This window comes from Gopherus evgoodei, chromosome 1 (assembly GCF_007399415.2).
Source record: "Gopherus evgoodei ecotype Sinaloan lineage chromosome 1, rGopEvg1_v1.p, whole genome shotgun sequence".
In the NCBI taxonomy this organism is placed as follows: domain Eukaryota; kingdom Metazoa; phylum Chordata; order Testudines; family Testudinidae; genus Gopherus; species Gopherus evgoodei.
In genome coordinates, this window is record NC_044322.1 from 76,573,057 (window position 1) to 76,590,382 (window position 17,326).

Genomic DNA, 17,326 nt, shown 5'->3' on the forward strand with positions numbered 1-17,326 from the left:
CATCTACACTGCAATACAAGATCCATAGCATGGCTGTGGCTGACCTGGGTGAGTTGTCTCAGGCTCCTGGGGCTTGGGCTATGGGGCTAGATAATGCAGTATAGATGTTCAGGCTCAGGCTGGAGCCTGGGCTCTGAGGCTCACTCTCCTTGCAGAGTCTTAGAGCCCAGGCACCATCCCAAGCCTGAATGTTTACAAGGCAGTTTTTAGCCTTACAGCCCAAGCCCCCATGAACCTGAGTCAGCTGTGCTAGCCACAGCCATGCGACAGGTTTTTGTCACTGTGTACACATACCCTAAATGTTTCAGTTCATTTGGGCCTACCCTGCAAAGTGGCAGACCTGGGCTCTGAGACTCAGTGCTGCAGGTTGTTTTTAATCACAGTGTAGACCAGGGGTCGGCAACCTCTGGCACCCGGCTCACCAGGGTAAGCACCCTGGTGGGCTGGGCCAGTTTGTTTACCTGCTGCGTTAGCAGGTTCGGCCGATCGCAGCTCCCACTGGCCGCTGTTCGCCATCCCAGGTCAATGCAGGAGGCGGGAAGCCGCAGCCAGCACATCCCTCACCTATGCCGCTTCCTGTCTCCCCCATTGGCCTGGGACAGCGAACCGCTGCCAGTGGGAGTGCAGTCCGCTGAACCTGCCGATGCAGCAGGTAAACAAACTGGCCTGGCCTGCCAGGGTGCTTACCCTGGTGAGCCGCGTCCCAAAGGTTGATGACCCCGGTGTAGATATACCCTTAAAGTCAACCTCAGCTGAAACTAGTGATTTTCATCTGGGTTTCCAATGAAACCACATAAAAAGTGCACATTAGAGCTTGACTGTCAGAGCCCTTACTGATGTGCACAGTGGGGTAAGTATGATCCCTGCCCCCTATATTTTGACTGGTTGTGGTGGACAGAATGAGGGCAACACACTTTATACACCCGTGTAGTGAGAAAGTGCAAGTGAGCAGGGAGAGGTGGAGAGTGAGAGGGGATCTGACTCTGCCTGCCCCTGCTCCCATCCTGCTAATTAGAGTAACTGGCTAGGTGCACAGGAAGGATGTCTCTCCTCTAAATGAAGTGAAATAACTTATACCTTCCCAGGGTAAGTAGGAAGCAGGAGAAGAATTGTGATTCTCAGATGAGTTGGCATTCATCCTTTTGATCTGTTCCTAGGGTGAAGCAATGGCAATAAGTTGTACTTGACTCAGGACAGACTGTGAAGTTACAGTCTAGAAAGAGGAGCATTTATTTTTGCCTTTTAAAGAAGTCGTCAGAGAGAATCCTTACACCAGTTGGTAGCATAACATGAGAAGTATGTTTCTTGTGAGTTTGAGGAAAGGCTGAAAACTTGATAGCATCCAGACTCAAAGAATACTGATAGAAAAAGAAAATAGCATTGATGGGGAAATAAAAATAAAGGATGGCTCCAGCCAGCCCTACAGCAGTTTGACCCCAAGATAGCCCTAGAAGTAGTTCCAGAGCCATCAATGCAGCTGTTGGTGGAGGCTTTGATAGCCAGATGTTGTTGCTGAAAATTACATTCCAGCATTCATCTGTGTAACTTATAGTCCTGACCCTGTTTAACTAAGGGAGCTGGTTCTGTTGCTAAAACAGGTAAAAGAGAACAAAGCAGAATGTCAAACTATGGAACGATATGATATTTTACTACCAAGAATGTACTGTCTGGACATATAGATCTGCCCATTTATTTTGTAACAGCAAATTTCTAAAAAGCATTACGAGTGGTGTGCTACACAACCAGCCAATCTTATCCCCCAAACAATAGGCAGCATTGGTATATTTTCACATTTTCTAAGCATTATGCTAATTTAAAAACCCGCCCCTTTAAAATTCCCTGTCCTGTAGGAAATTACTTACCCTGCAGGGCGAGTTCTGTAGGAGAACTGTAAAAATGTTTCTATATAAAACTATACACTCAGTTTCTGGAGGATAAGAGAAATGTTAAAGGGCTGGGAATATACTTGCTCTGAAGCCACCCACAGGATAAGTGGCAAAATTAAATATATCTGTCCTGTTACAGTACATTATGTCACATCAACTGATGTGATCCAGTGCATTACTGAGTGTGCAAGACTCTCAGAAATTTAAAAGAAGCTATTGACTGCACAATTACTTATAGTATTATTTTTATTTTTGGCATATGAATGTATGGATTAGTGAAATGGGCAAATAACGACCTCTAGAGTGCTGAGTATTTTTTTTTCTTGTTGTGTGTAAAATAAAGTTTTATTACTGGTTTCTTGACCCCAGGTTTCCTGCAACCAAGTCTTGGTTACTTGCTACTACTATCGAGATTCATACTTGGAAATTTTACCTCAGGGTACCCCTTTCTCTGCTCCCTTGTTAAAATGACCCTGGCCCCAGGAGTGGGCATCCTCTGATAGGTATGGTGATTTCGATGGACGCTCCAGAAGTCCCTATTCATCACAGCTCCATTCTGAGTTGAATTAACTAACTCGTAATTTATTTTTGAAATTAAAAGCTATGACTGAACCCCATTACCAATCATCTGATCACTGTCCTTTTCAAGCCTCAGACAATCTTATTTCCTGCCCCAGTTCAGGCTTCCTTTTCATAAGCCCGAGAGTCTGATGTTCTCCTATCTGGTCTCACGCCAACCTTTCTGCAGCCCAGGCTTCTATCACTCCTGGTGGATGAGTCTCTGGAGAGACCTTAGCAACTTCAGCCAATCCTGGCCTAACCGACTCCAACTGGCAAGTCTCCAGATGCCTTCCCCCAAGGGTCTTCCTCCCACTGCTGATTTTCAAATAAACATTCCAGAGTGGCTCTTAGCAACCCAGTGGGCTCTCACAAAGTCCTTAGGTTTCAAACCTCAACCTCACTTCTACCCATATCCACCTTCCTCAGACCTAACATAACAGAGACATAAGACATATCCTAAGGTTCTCTACATAGGGACTTAGTTTTCAGTGCTTTGCATATGTTCATAGGCACTTGAAGTTACAGTGGTTTGTAGCACTAGCACTACCCCCTCTTATTCAATTCTGAACCAATACCTCGGAATACTGGTAGGGAAGTGGTGCCTCTAATGTATGCTGTCTTTTGAGTGAGCCATAAAAATGAGACCCTGACTACTTGCTAGCATTAAAAAATCAGTAGTAAATTTTACTAATAGGATTGTTAATCCAGTGTCCCCTCTGATTTCCAACACAGGTAATTATAATCTATGAAAACTCCCCACCCTGTTTCAGTTAGATAAGGCAGCATTCTTCAATTCCTGTTTTAAGCTGTCAGATAGCATTGTTGAGAGCTGTTAATAAATAATAGCTCTTACACAACATTTATCAGTATCTGAAAGTACTTTACAAAGGCAGGTAGAATCATCATCCCCCATTTTACACATGGGGAAACAGAGGCACAGAATCCTGAAATAACTTTTCTAAGATCATTCTGCAGCCTACTAGCAGAGCTGGGAATAAAACCTAGTTCTCCTGAATCCCAGTTCATTGCTCTGTCCTCGAGGCATGTTAAACATTTGCCGTCTTCCACCTCAGCAGTGGCAGTACTGTGGTGATGGCCAAAGTGATTCCCATATAGCATCTCCATTTTATAGTTTTTAATAGCATTTGTAAAGTACCAAAAGATTCATTTTGATGAAGAGTGATAACATCAAGAGAATCTTTTAAGGAGCAATATGACAAAGAATTAGATTTGCATTTTCTAATTACTTACAGAAAACGTTTTCCATTATCTAGGACATCTGATAAAATGAAGTGTTAAGTAAAGAGAAGAGGAATGGCAAGTAGGAGAAAGAAGAAAATTGTTCTATGATATGGAAAATTACCTTCTCTCATTGCATAATTCAGATATTCTTCCCAAGAAACACCTCTTTTTTGACTGACTGTATCTAGTAACTATTAGCAGTAAGCATTTCACCAGTTGTTCATCGAGGGAACAGACAATAAACAAATTTATGAATCATCCAGCCTAAAAAGAGCTTTCAGTTGACTCTGCAGTTGGTTCCAAGAGCTAATTCTGGTTGGCTACCAATATATTTTTCACATTTTGAAAATATACCATAGATGAAATATGTACTGCTGGTGATGTCTTTGAAACTCAACAAGCTCTGTCTAAATCAAATGGCCAGGGGTAAGGCTTGGAACAGGAAAGGTGGGTTTTCTAGAGACAATGTTACAATATTGTTTTAAAAAGAGAACAGTGATGGCTCTGTATTTTTTCCTAGACTCTGCTTACCTTGCAGAATCCTGTATGACAATTAGGACTGAGTCTGTGAAATTACCTGTTCTGCCCATATGAGATTTCCTCTACATATCTGAGGCGAACAACAGGTCAGGGGACACCAGTCGTTATAGGAACCCACAGTTACATAGGTCTAAACATGTGCAGGACTGTTAACATTGCATTTGAAAAGCAATCTATTGAAAATGGTGGATCACTGAATTTTAAAAGTAATCATTTAGTACTGTGGGACCCGAAAGGGGATTGAAGTCAGTGGAAGTTCACGGTGCTGAGCGTGGGGCAGATAGCATTGAATCCTAATAGATTAGTAATTACTTTTCATCATGTATTCAAGCAGAACTCTAGCTGTATTGGGCAGCTATATTTCTACTTGGGATAGAAATGGCAAGATTGCTTAGGCCAGGAGCTTAATCCATGTTAATGGACAGTAACCAGATTTCTTCTCAAAACAAAAATTTTATTTTATAAAATTATTGTAGCCACTTATTTTAATATATGTTCTCTTGAGCATGAAGCAAATGCCCAGATACCTTTCAACTTTTGGGCAGCATGAGAATTCATACACAGTTCTAGTTCTAAATTTCATATCTGAACTTTCTTTATCTAATAGACCAGCTTTAAAACACTGGATATGAGCATTCTCATGATGGGTGTCATTTTAAGAAGCGATAGGGGGCAGCAGAGAGCCATACTTCCCCAACTTTCAGCTGGGACAACAGGAAAACAACATGTTCCATCCCACCCCCTCCTCCAAACACAACTTCCAGCCCCCATCTGGGCGGGAGTGGAGGAGACAACAGAATGAGCAGGAAATGGTGTATATGTACCATGAGGCCCACATACTTGCTGCATGAGTGCTACCTACTGAACTTACATTTCTATAAGGATGGTAGAATATAATAGCAACTGCTTTCTATCTCTCCCTACCATGCTGAGTTATGCCTTACTGAACTCACATTTGTATAATGTAAGATATAAAAAATATTATTCAGAATTTCCTCTCTTCTTTTGTCCCTTGCTCAGCATAGGAATTGTCATGATTTTCTTTGTCCGTTTTCTTCTTACTTCACATGTTTAATTATTTTCAGAAATAAAAAAATAAAACAGTAACATGGGAGAGGGAATCCAATGGAGCTACTATAGTACAATGAATATATGTATGAATGAGGTAAGAAGGAAGGAAAGCAAAATAAATTCACAAGCAACCATGGAATCTATTGCGGGCAGGGAGGGGGGAAGTACTTGTTACAAAGAGAAGCAGTCACGTTCATCAAGTATCCTGACTGATTCCTTACTCTTTAGTTCATAATCTAAGAAGGGAAACCAGACCATCTGGAAGTCACTTGGGTGCTTAAAAATTATTTTCAACAATAAATGTGTCCTTCTAAACATGTCTTTGTCAAAGAAAATCACTACACTATCGTGTTCTAATGATACATCATTCCTATTCTTTTAAGAAGTTCTAATGCTTTTTGGAAGGAGTGCGGAAGAAAAAGTATGTTTTTGCACAGCTGGCAAGAATGTCAGAAGGTGGCAGAATTCTGGTTTATCTTAGATTTCATTTTTGAACTTACAGAAGCCAAATAGGCCTGAGACCTTTTGCTGATGCTTTTAGACTGTACTAAGAAAGGAACCTATCAGCTGAAAAATTCAGGCCTTTTTCCCATCTTGCTGCCATCAGGATATAGGGGCACTCCAAATTTCATTCTCTCTCTCTCTGTAGGTACTTATACAGTCTTCCATCACCGTAGTATTCTGCCATCTTCAGACATTTCTGTCAGATGTGCTAAAAGCTATGTCTTCCTCAAATCTCCACCATGCATCTGAACTACTTATAAAAATTGCTAATTACATAAAAGATATGGTTGTCTAGCTCAACCACTTAGCTCTTTGGTGAATGGACTCTGATTTTGTTTTGTTGGGATAGTGCCTAATGCAATGGGGTCTTGGTCTATGACAATGATGCAAATAAATAAAAGAATAAACACAAGTGTCTAGCTAGAAGCAGGAATCTTTGGTGAAATCCTATGGCCTGTGGCTGTAGCTCACACTAGAGGATCATAAAGGTCCTTTCTGATCTTTAAAAAAAAATCTAGTCAATCACTGAAAAATAATAATATGTGAGGGAGAAAGGGAGGACATCATCTTTGAGGCACGCTTCCAGATGACTATCTGACCAGCTGCTGTACAAAATCAAGGGACATCCTCTTTGTCTGGTCCTCAGGGGCAGAGAGTGACTTTGTTCTCGCTGATTTTTATTCATTTTAGCTTTTTTATAAGCATCAATACAGGGGTGAGGCTTTATTAAAAGGTGTTTTACATCTTGACCAGGGTTGGCTCCTTTTACTCCTCTGATGGTTAGAAACCTTCATCAAATTTCAAGACTAAACTTGTTGATGGCCAGTTTATATCCTTTTGTACCTATGCCAACATTGTCCCTTAATATAAATAACTTCTCTTTCGCCATGATATTTAGCCCTCTGGTGTATTTATATATAACGCTTCTGCCAGTCAGCACTGGCAGCAACAAGGGCCAGGTTCAGTATCTAGGAGTTCCTTTTCAACAATACAATATACAACTGGATCAAGCCCCCACTCGGTGACCTGGGACAATTACATACCACCCCCTGAGCGCCTCTAAGAGGCAATACTTTCCCTCTCACAAGCACAGAGTCTGAGTGTAGCAAAGAACTTTTAATAAAAGAGGGAAATAACCCAACATTAATTTGGGGAAATGCCACAAACAGGATTCACAAACATAAACCATGAGCAAAAGACCCATCCCCAAATAAGTTGGTACATGTCCTTTTCCCTCAGGTTCTTAAGTTCAGCAACCAAAAGTCCCTTAATGTGCTGTCCCTTCTCTGCACTCCACCCACAGCTGTTGTCAATGGTCTGTGCAGACCCAGAGCTCAGAAGTGCATCTGCAGAGTTCACCTCCCAGCCTGGGCGGAGGGGGGGTAAGAAGGCACCTTACTCGTTCTGCTGCCCAGGCACCTGCTTGCCACTCCTCTCTGCCAGCCACCCTGCTGGCCAATTGCTGATCCACTGGAATGTCTTCAGGTCCCACCACTTAACACAACTCTCAGTGATTTCAGCTGTTAGTGGGAGAGTCTCACTGCTGGTGCACACTGGGCAGTCTCTTGCATCAGAGCAGGTCTTGTCCCAAAGCAGGTCTAATGCTTAGACCTATCAGTGATTTCGCTCTGCAGTGTGTAAGAAGACGCATTTGAGTTTAAATTAGCTTTTTTATTATGCAGTGGAAAGAGGAAGAGTCAAATGGTGCCTAAGACCCTTAAGCAGGGCCCACACCACCAAGTACGGTGATATGTCCTCAGTGTATAGCAAAAATTCTTGTTGTCAGTCCCTAAGTGCATGACGTTACACTTTGCACTATTAAATTTAATCTCATTTCTATTATTCTAGTATTCAAGTTCATCCAAATCTTCTTATGTTACATTCTGGTCCTCCCCTCTATTGGCAATAGCTCTCAACTTTGTGTCATACACAAATATTAGCACATTGTGCCAAGATCATTAATGTAAATATTAAATAAGCTTGGTCCCCAAGACTGATCCTTGAGGAACTCCACAAGTAATGTCCCTCCAGCCTGACAGTTCAGCTTTCAGTATGATCCTGTTGTAGTCTCCCCTTTAACCAATTCCTTATCCAATTTAACAAATAATTTTCTATATGAAACCGTATCAAATGTTTTACTGAAATCCAACTAGATTATCTCAACTGCATTTGCTTTGTCTAGAAAATTGATTATCTTCTCAAAGACAGAGATCAGGTTGGTTTGGCACTATCTACCTTTTGTGAAATTGCGCTGTATTTTATTCCATCACTATGGGTTTAGCTCATTTCCTACACAGAGCCTTTCCAGAGCATGGGCACACTGAATAATGTTCAGATCCACATCCAGATCAAGGCAAACTAATGACTGGGATGTGGGTTCAAGTCTGACAGCTTGGAAATCTTGGGGACAGATTTATCGGGAGATATCTGGTATATGGGACTGAAATTTCATGAGGACAGATGTAGCCCTGAGATTCTGGGATCATTCAAAAGACAACTGGAAAACAGGACCCTGCTGATTTTGGATCCAGTCTGGAACCAAAACAAAAATGTATGATGCCAGTGTTGGTTCATTTATTGTCCTCTATTACAAAATGGCATACATAAAAAATTAGCAACAATGTATCACACCATATATATATATATATACACACTAAGGATGCTAGGTATCTCAAAACAGACTTTATATTTGGATATCACTTCTACTAATTTTTGAAGAGAGAAAAACCTTGAAGGCTAGTTAGTTCACCTGAAAGCAGCCTAGAAGAGGATACTTTATTATGTGATAGCTTCAATAGCACTCACACACTTTGAATAAACCCTGACGCAATGAAAACACATCTAATTTTCATTTGTTGTATTGCAAATCATCTCCCCATCAAAATGTATAAATTAGTCTTCCAGAAGATTATGCTTTTATGGCAAAGAGGAGTTGTTTTTCCATCTTTTTCAGACTGTACGTGTACTTCTCAGCCCTCCCCTCTCATCCCCTGCCCCTAGTACTTTTTGTACTCTTGAAAAAATGAGCAAACCTTTGCACTGAAAATTCCTGCACAATGTTGAAATGCAAAAGAAGAGAAGTTTTCTCTCAACAAATATAAACACATTCCACTTGAAGGTACAATTATAAAATAGCAAAGATATGATTAACGAATTCCACAAGGATTCATTACAAGCTTTCATTTCTGGTAAACTAATAAATGTTTCCAGCTCATTTAAAAAAAATCCCAACATTAAAGAAAATATTACTGTTTGGGTCTCTGATAGGATATCACCAGAGAGGCAAACTATCATCTATTGCCAGATATGCAAGTCAATATAGCAGAGAAACCCATGAAGTATATCAAGTCCAGGCAAAAATATAACAAGTAAAAAAAGAAAATCACTTGAACTACAGCAAACCAATGGTACACCCATAAACATAACTGCTGTGCTACAAGCCAAGGCAAAAACCTCAAACACATTTTCAGAGATATACTATTAAGACAAAAAAATAAAGAAATTTAACAATAAATCAAAAATCTTTTTACAGAAGCTTAATGAAGGGGGGAAAAAAGAAAGAAAGAACAGAAAAGCACAGTAAAAAGTCTCAGCAAAAACAACGAGGAGTCCTTGTGGCACCAAAATCTGATGAGGTAACACTGTAATTTAAAAAAAATGGGCAAAATCATCCCTGGTGCAATTCAATATATAGTAAAAATAATATCCAATGTATATATTTAATCAATCTTTAAGAGAATATTAACCATACTCCGGGGGGGGGGGGGGGGGGAGAGATTGAACCTTGCCTAGGACAAAAAAGTCTTGCACCTGTCCAGGACACTTGAATTTGTTCATTACATTCTGACGCTGTGTTTCAGTATGTGACATTTTGAAGTCAACTCTCCGCTGTTAATATAGGGAAGGAGAGTTGGGCTATCAGAGGGTCACTCTGGGTAACTTAATACCAATTCGAGAGGACTTGGGCAATGGAGAATGCTTAAAACTACTTCACCCTCATTGTAGATGATGGGTGGAGCCATGGAATGTGCCTTTGGATAATCTTGCCACCAGTGGGGGAGGATTCATAGACTTTTAAGGACAGAAGGGACCATTTTTGTCTGATCTCCTGTATACCACAGGCCAAAAAATTCCACGCAAAACAGAGTCACAGAAAAACAAAGAGACTTGCCCAAAGTTGAACAGTTGATTAGCCGCCTAGCCAAGACTAGGTCACAGGTCTTATGAGTTCTAGTGCTCTAGACTATGTAGTTGTTACAGCTGATAAAATGTATCTGTTTATGTCTTGTGTTGGGCTAAACATTAATTCTGGTTCCTAACTTTAAGCACTCAAATGTGAAAATGTTAGTCAATGTTGATTAATTTAGGGATATTTAGATATGAGATTCTGGTATGGTTCCATTGCTGTTTATGAAAATTGACCTCATTCCAGTGGCCTAGTGCTCATGGGCCAGCTGACAAGTCTGTGTGGAGACAGGAAAAAATCCATCTCCATCTTTCAAGGATTCATTATTTATACACAAGAAAACAAATTTTTGTAAGTTAAGGAAATACCATTCACCGTGTCATGTCTCAATTTACTTTTGCCTCAAGATGTAAGAAAATAAATATTCCTTAAAAAGTAAATGATACAACACATCCTTATGGCCATCCTGAAAAACATGCTGATAGATGGAACTTTAATCAGTCTACTCAAAGACCAACCCATAGTAACTACAATGACTATGGGCAGCTATGAGCGTTTTTCTTTAGGACATTCTCCATTGTTTTCATATTTATTTGCTTAACAGACACATCTCTCATTTCACTTCCTGGAACATATCTGATAGATTGATGTACACTTTCATAGAGAGAAACTGTGCTTTTCTCCTGTTGACTCAATCTCTGATGAAAAACAATATGAAGGAAAAGCTATGCCACATGACACCAGTGAACGATAAGGCCCAAATTGAAGACCATTTTAAAGATGATTGTTTGCTTTTGCTTTCAAGAAGGGAGGGAGGAGACTGACGACATGTACCAAAAACCACCGATGACAAGGTTTTTGCCCCATCAGGCATTGGGAGCTTAACCCAGAATTCCAATGGGCAGTGAAAGCAATATTCCTATTGATGTTGCTGCTTCCTGTGTGTTCCACAATGTTTGTGAGAATAAGGGAGAAGACATTTATGGTGGGGTGGGAGGTTGTGGCAAATGGCCTGGTGAGCAATTTTGAACAGCCAGACACTAGGGCAATTAGAAGAGCACACCGAGAAGCGCTGTGCATCAGAGAGGCTTTGAAAAACAGTTTCATGACTGACCAGGCTACAGTATGATAGTTGTGTGCGTTTGTCCTTGATGCAAAGTCACCCCCTTTGGTGAATGTACTTCCTTGTAAGCCAATCCCTTTTCCCTCTTCGACCACAGCTGGCACAGGAAATAAAGTCCTCATTGTTCTGAATCCATTCATTCTTTATTTATTAAAAAAAACCTTGAGATCACTGACAATGCTGACTAGTAAAAGGAAGCTTGGGTGTACAAAGGGTTTGATAATAGGGTGGGTAGAGGAGGAGGGAAGGACAAGGCCACATTGCTTATTGTAGCCACACTACAAATCAAAGCTGTTGAATGACAGCCTTCTGCTGCTTGGTCTATCCCCTGGAGTTGAGTGGCAGGGTGCCTGGAGCCTCCCACAACGTTCTTGGGCGGTTACACAATGGCTGCAGCAGGGTTCTGTAGTCTAGTTGCCTTTCCTGCAGCTCCACCAGATGCCTCATCATGTCCGTTTGCTCCCCCATTAGCCTCAGCATCTCCTCCTGCATGTTCTGATCATGCTCACTGTATGCTTTCCTGGCCTCTGCCACCGAATGCCTCCATGCAGTCAGCTGTGCCCTATCAATGCAGTAGGACTTCATGAGCTCTGAAAACATGCCATCATGAGTGTGTTTTTTTCGCCTTCTAATCTGCAATAACCTCAGGGACGGAGTTGATGTGGGGAGCATAAAAGCATATGCAGCTGCAGGGGGGAAAAAGGGAGAGTAGAATTTTAAGAAGATAAGTTTCTGAGAACAAAAGGGAGACTCTTTCACAGTGAATCAAGCAATTCACAGCAGACAGCACATGTGTTTTAGGTACAAGGTCTCATTTTCCCTTTTATATTGAGAGCCTGCCAGGATGGTGACACATCACACATGGCTGGACAACAGAATTCGGTTTGCAGGCAGCCATGGTAAGCCAAAATAGCAACCAATGTCGGTTGTGTTTGCTGTTTAAAAGGAGGGGCTGCAGTTTTGGGGTGGATGTGCAGCACACACACCTCTCCACCCCCCAGCGTGGCTATTCTCCGGGTTGATCCCTTTTAGCCAAGCGCAAACAGCCAAGCATGCCCGGGCTCTAACATGTTGGGGATCATCAAACAGAAGGGATTATTGTGCCCTTACAAACTTTCCCTATTTCAACTAGGTGACCATGAATGATATCGCTCTCCTGAGGCTGACATAGAAAGATAGGGACCGAACGTTGCATGAATGTGACCAAAACCCAGGACCATTCTCTGCCATGCTTTGTGCTGCAATAATTCCAGACTACTTGCTACTGGCTTGGCATGGTAAAGTGTCCTACCATGGAAGACAAAATAAGGCAGCCTTCCCCAGAAATCTTCTGCAAAAGCTTTCTGAGTACCTCCAGGAGAGCTTTATGGAGATGTTCCTGGAGGATTTCCACACCATCCCCAGACACGTAAACAGATTTTTCCATTAGCTGTACTGGCCATGAATACATCCTAATTATTCAGAGCAAATCAAATATTAAACACAATTGCTTTTAACTCCTGTAGTGTCATTACAAATGTGCACTCACCAAAGGTGCCTTCTCCACCATCAGGATCTGGGAACAATAGGCTCTGGGAGGGTATTGGCTCCAGGGTGAGGAAAAGGTCCTGGTTGCTGGGGAGAATGGATTCTCCGCTTGCCTGCTGTGCATTCTCCTCATCATCATCCAAAAACTCCTCATCCATGATGCCTGAGGCTGCCACTTTGCATGAAGATGAACTCATCTGCAAATTTGACACCATCAGCTCAGGATTAAACAAAGACGGTGAATGGCTTGCCAACTACAAAAGCAGTTTCTCCTCCCTTGGTGTTTACACCTCAACTGCTAGAAGAGGGCCTCATCCTCCATGATTGAACTAATCTTGGTATCTCCAGCCTGATTCTTGCTTGCATATATATACCTGCCTCTGGAAATTTCCACTAAATGCATCCGACAAAGTGGGTATTCACCCACGAAAGCTCATGCTCCTAAATGTCTGTTAGTCTATAAGGTGCCACAGGACTCTTTGCTGCTTTTGCATAAGAGTGTTGATCCAAAAACATGCCCCGAAGAGTAGAGGAAATTAGATTGCACCTGAGAGCTAAAGGAGCTTTAGCAATTCAAGAATGGCTCTATAAATGAGGGGTCAGCAGCCTCTGGCACGCAGCTCACCAGCGTAAGCACCCTGGTGGACTGGGCCAGTTTGTTTACCTGTTGTGTCGGCAGGTTCAGCCGATCGCAGCTCCCGTTGGCCGTGGTTTGCTGCTCCAGGCCAATGGGGGCGGCGGGAAGTGGCGCAGGCCGAGGGTTATGCTGGCCACAGCTTCCCGCCGCCCCCATTGGCTTGGAATGGCAAACTGCAGCCAGTGGGAGCCGTGATCGGCTGAATCTGTGGATGTGGCAGGTAAACAAACTGGTCCGGCCCGTGAGGGTGCTTACCCTAGCAAGTCATGTGCCAGAGGTTGCCAACCCCTGGTATAAATCAAAGCAGATGCAAGGATTCCACAGGGAACTATTGTAGGATTTATGAGAATAATGAGATAGGATTAAAGACTGATTTAATGCAAATGAGGACATGAACAGGTGTATTTATAGCAAATTTAAGATGTCTGATAGAAGGATCAGAGGGTAGCCGTGTTAGTCTGGATTTGTAAAAGCAGCAAAGAATCCTGTGGCACCTTATAGACTAACAGACGTTTTGGAGCATGAGCTTTCGTGGGTGAATACCCACTTGATGCATCTGAGGAAGTGGGTATTCACCCACGAAAGCTCATGCTCCAAAACGTCTGTTAGTCTATAAGGTGCCACAGGATTCTTTGCTGCTTTGATAGAAGGATGAAAGTTAGAAAAAAAATTACAATAGTTCCCTGAACTGGTAATGAAGATAGATATGAAAAGCAATCCAATGTTCTGGGACATCCTCTTAGCTGTTGAGATTACTAAAGATGTGTGTCCATGCTAGAATAGAAGCCATAAGCAAACAATGTTATACAGTGTGTGGACAAGAATGAAGACTACCCCATCTATATCTGAGACAGATAGTTCCTATGTGCAGTGTAGCTGTAGCTGTGTTGGTCTCAAGATACAGTATTAGAGATATAAAGTGGGTGAGGTATTATCTTTTATTGGACCAACTTCCGTTGGTGAGAGAGACAAGCTTTTGAACCACACAGAGCTCTTCTTCGGGTCTTCTTCTTCGAAAGCTTGCTTCACTCACCAACAGAAATTGGTTCACTAAAAGATATTTCCTTAACCGCTTTGTCTGACAGATAATCCCCATCCTTCCTGGCAGTAACCAGGCTACATCAAAACCAGGAACTATAATCTACAGCATATTGCAGCTGCATGAACAACTTTTGACCTAAGAGATAGATTAATGGTCAAATGCACAGTCTTGCATTGCCAGCAGACATGGGCTAGATGACAGAGTAGATCTCTCCTGTCTTTAACATTTGTGATAATTATAATAGTTAATATTAATAAAGTTACATAAATGCAGCAAACTTGGTGTGGTCCAGTGGGAAAAAAAAAAGACAAATTCTGAATTAGATCCTTTACCCTTTTTAAGTGTACTTCATGTTACTCCAGCAGCAGTGGAGTCCCCATGGAGCACAAAGGATCTTCTCAAGGTTGCTGCTTCTGTTTGTTTTTGATCCAGTTGTAGTCAAGATCTACTGAGTGTCCAGCCACTGGCCTCATCCTCTGCCAAAGACATATGAAACTAATTAAATAGCGAGGCTGCTTTTCTACCTGCAAATGTAAAGACAAATTACCTGGGGCTTCAAAACAAGTGATTCTATCTAATTAGTCAATCATGGATTTTTTAAACTCATCTCATGCCTCAGTATCTAAGGGCTAAATTACTATTAAAACAATGCTTTTAAAAATGACGAAGACTGGTCATTAGCAAGGTATTTAAGCACCTGCCTAACTTTAGGCCATTAAATTGAAGTCACATGCTTAAGTACCTTGCTTGATTGGGGTCTTACTCACTCTGAGCCTCTCTTTTATGAGTAATAAGATTGGGGAGTATAGCAGCTCCTTAGACACAAGGAAAAATTAGGGTGACTATCAAGAAAATATGTTTATGGAAAGAGAAATCAGGGTCCCCAGAGACCCTCATTACACAAGGAACTTTAATATACCACAAAGGGAAAAATCCCTTTTTGACATGTGAGTGGACAAAATAGCAAAATAGATCTTTTTCATCTCTAATGTTACTAATTCTGTGCCCTCCTTAGCAAGCGGTATTTCTAGGAATGGCATTGCAGCTCTACTACTGTAATGACACTTCCAGATGCATTCTCTTCTGGAGGAGTACTTTTCAGAAAGGACATCTGAGAATATGACAGCACCCACCATGGAGGCAAAAGCAGGCATATCAAATGACCCCAAACTGCTAGTCAACAGCTAAGCAGTTGCCCCAGGGTTCACAGGTGTCCAAATATTTACAGGATTAAGTGCATCTATTGTCTGAAACCATCAGAGCACGGCAATAAGAGTGATTAGATATGCAGATCACACTTGCACATTTTAAATAAAGGTTCCTAACCAATTGTTTTGACGTGGGCAGAACCTTGTTATGACCAGGATCACTCTTTGCTTCCTGAAGTGAGTGCACTCTGATTATAGGCCTGAGTAAATAATAACCAAGCTCTTCTATGGTTCTTTTCATCTGTAGATCTCGAAGAGCTTTACAAAGGGGTGTAAGTATCATTATCCACAGCAGGGAACGTGACTTGCCCAAGGTGATCAGCAGGCATGTGTTAGAGGTGGGAATACAATCCAGTTCTCCCAAATCCCAGTGCAGTGGGCTATGCATTAGGTACTAAATCCACAAAGGTACTTTGGTGTTGAATCACCTAATCCCTGGGAATCCTGCCATCTAGTGGAATTCTCAGCCCCGAGGAGAGATTAATAAAACTGGGCCTTTTCAGTTTGGAAAAGAGACGACTAAGGGGGGATCTGATAGAGGTCTATAAAATCATGTGGAGAAAGTAAACAAGGAAGTGTTATTTACTCCTTCTCATACACAAGAACTAGGGGTCACAAAATGAAATTAATAGGCAACAGGTTTAAAACAAACAAAAGGAAGTATTTTTTCACACAACACACAGTCAACCTGTGGAACTCTTTGCCAGAAGATATTGTGAAGGCCAAGACTATAACAGGGTTAAAAAAAGAACTAGATAACTTCATAGAGCGTAAGTCCAGCAATGGCTATTACCCAGGATGCGCAGGGATGGTGTCCCTAGCCTCTGTTTGCCAGAAACTGGGAATGGGTGACAGCGGATGGACCACTTGATCTGTACCTGTTTTGCTCTTTCCTTTTAAAGCACCTGGCATTGGCCACTGTCAGAAGAGAGGATACTGGACTAGATTGACCTTTGGTCTGACCCAGTATGGCCATTCTTATGAGTTAGGCACTAGCTGTGGAGTGTTTCTGAGTGAGTCTCATTGGTGCCTAACTGCTGGATTTAGGAACCTAAGTACCTGTGTGAATCTAGTCCTAGGTCACATATACTCCAATATGATTCTAGTTTATGGTATGGAATATCGAAAGCAGCTGACTATAACTCTTCAGTAAGGCTGCTGCTACTTGAGATTTTTAGGAGGGATTTTAATGAAGTAGTGCAGCAAACAGATGCTATGGTGAAGTCATCCATATAAATCTGGAGGGAGAGAAAGAGTTAGAGAAAGAATAAACAGGTTTGGGCATTCCAAATGTAAGGGGAATGGAAGGAGAAAGAGGAGAGAAGGAAAAAGAGGAGTTGAAAGTCACAGGCCTGGATGGGAGGCAGAATAGTTATGTTACCTATCTATCCATCCACCACCATAATACCTGAGCACTCTGATACAGACTTAAGGTAGGGAAGAGGCTTTGGGAAGATTGAGGGCAAGCTCCATTTTGGCCATGTGGAGTCTGAGATGCTGTTCTTCTATTAACCCCTTTACAGTTCCCTCTCCAGGACAGAGCAGGTTTCTGGAGAATAGCCAGATGCTCAATTACCAATGTAAACAGGAGAGTAAATATGGCAATCTCAGCTAACCCAAAGGAAGACAAAATTTGTGATTCATCCTAATAATTATAGTGTCTTGGAAAATATTTTGAAAAAATATATATTCAGCACTTTGGAAATAAATATACTGCATGCATTTCCATTTTTTAAGCTGCCATGGAATGGTAATGGTGACAAAATATTTGTGTTATACAGCCAATACGTGAATAGAAA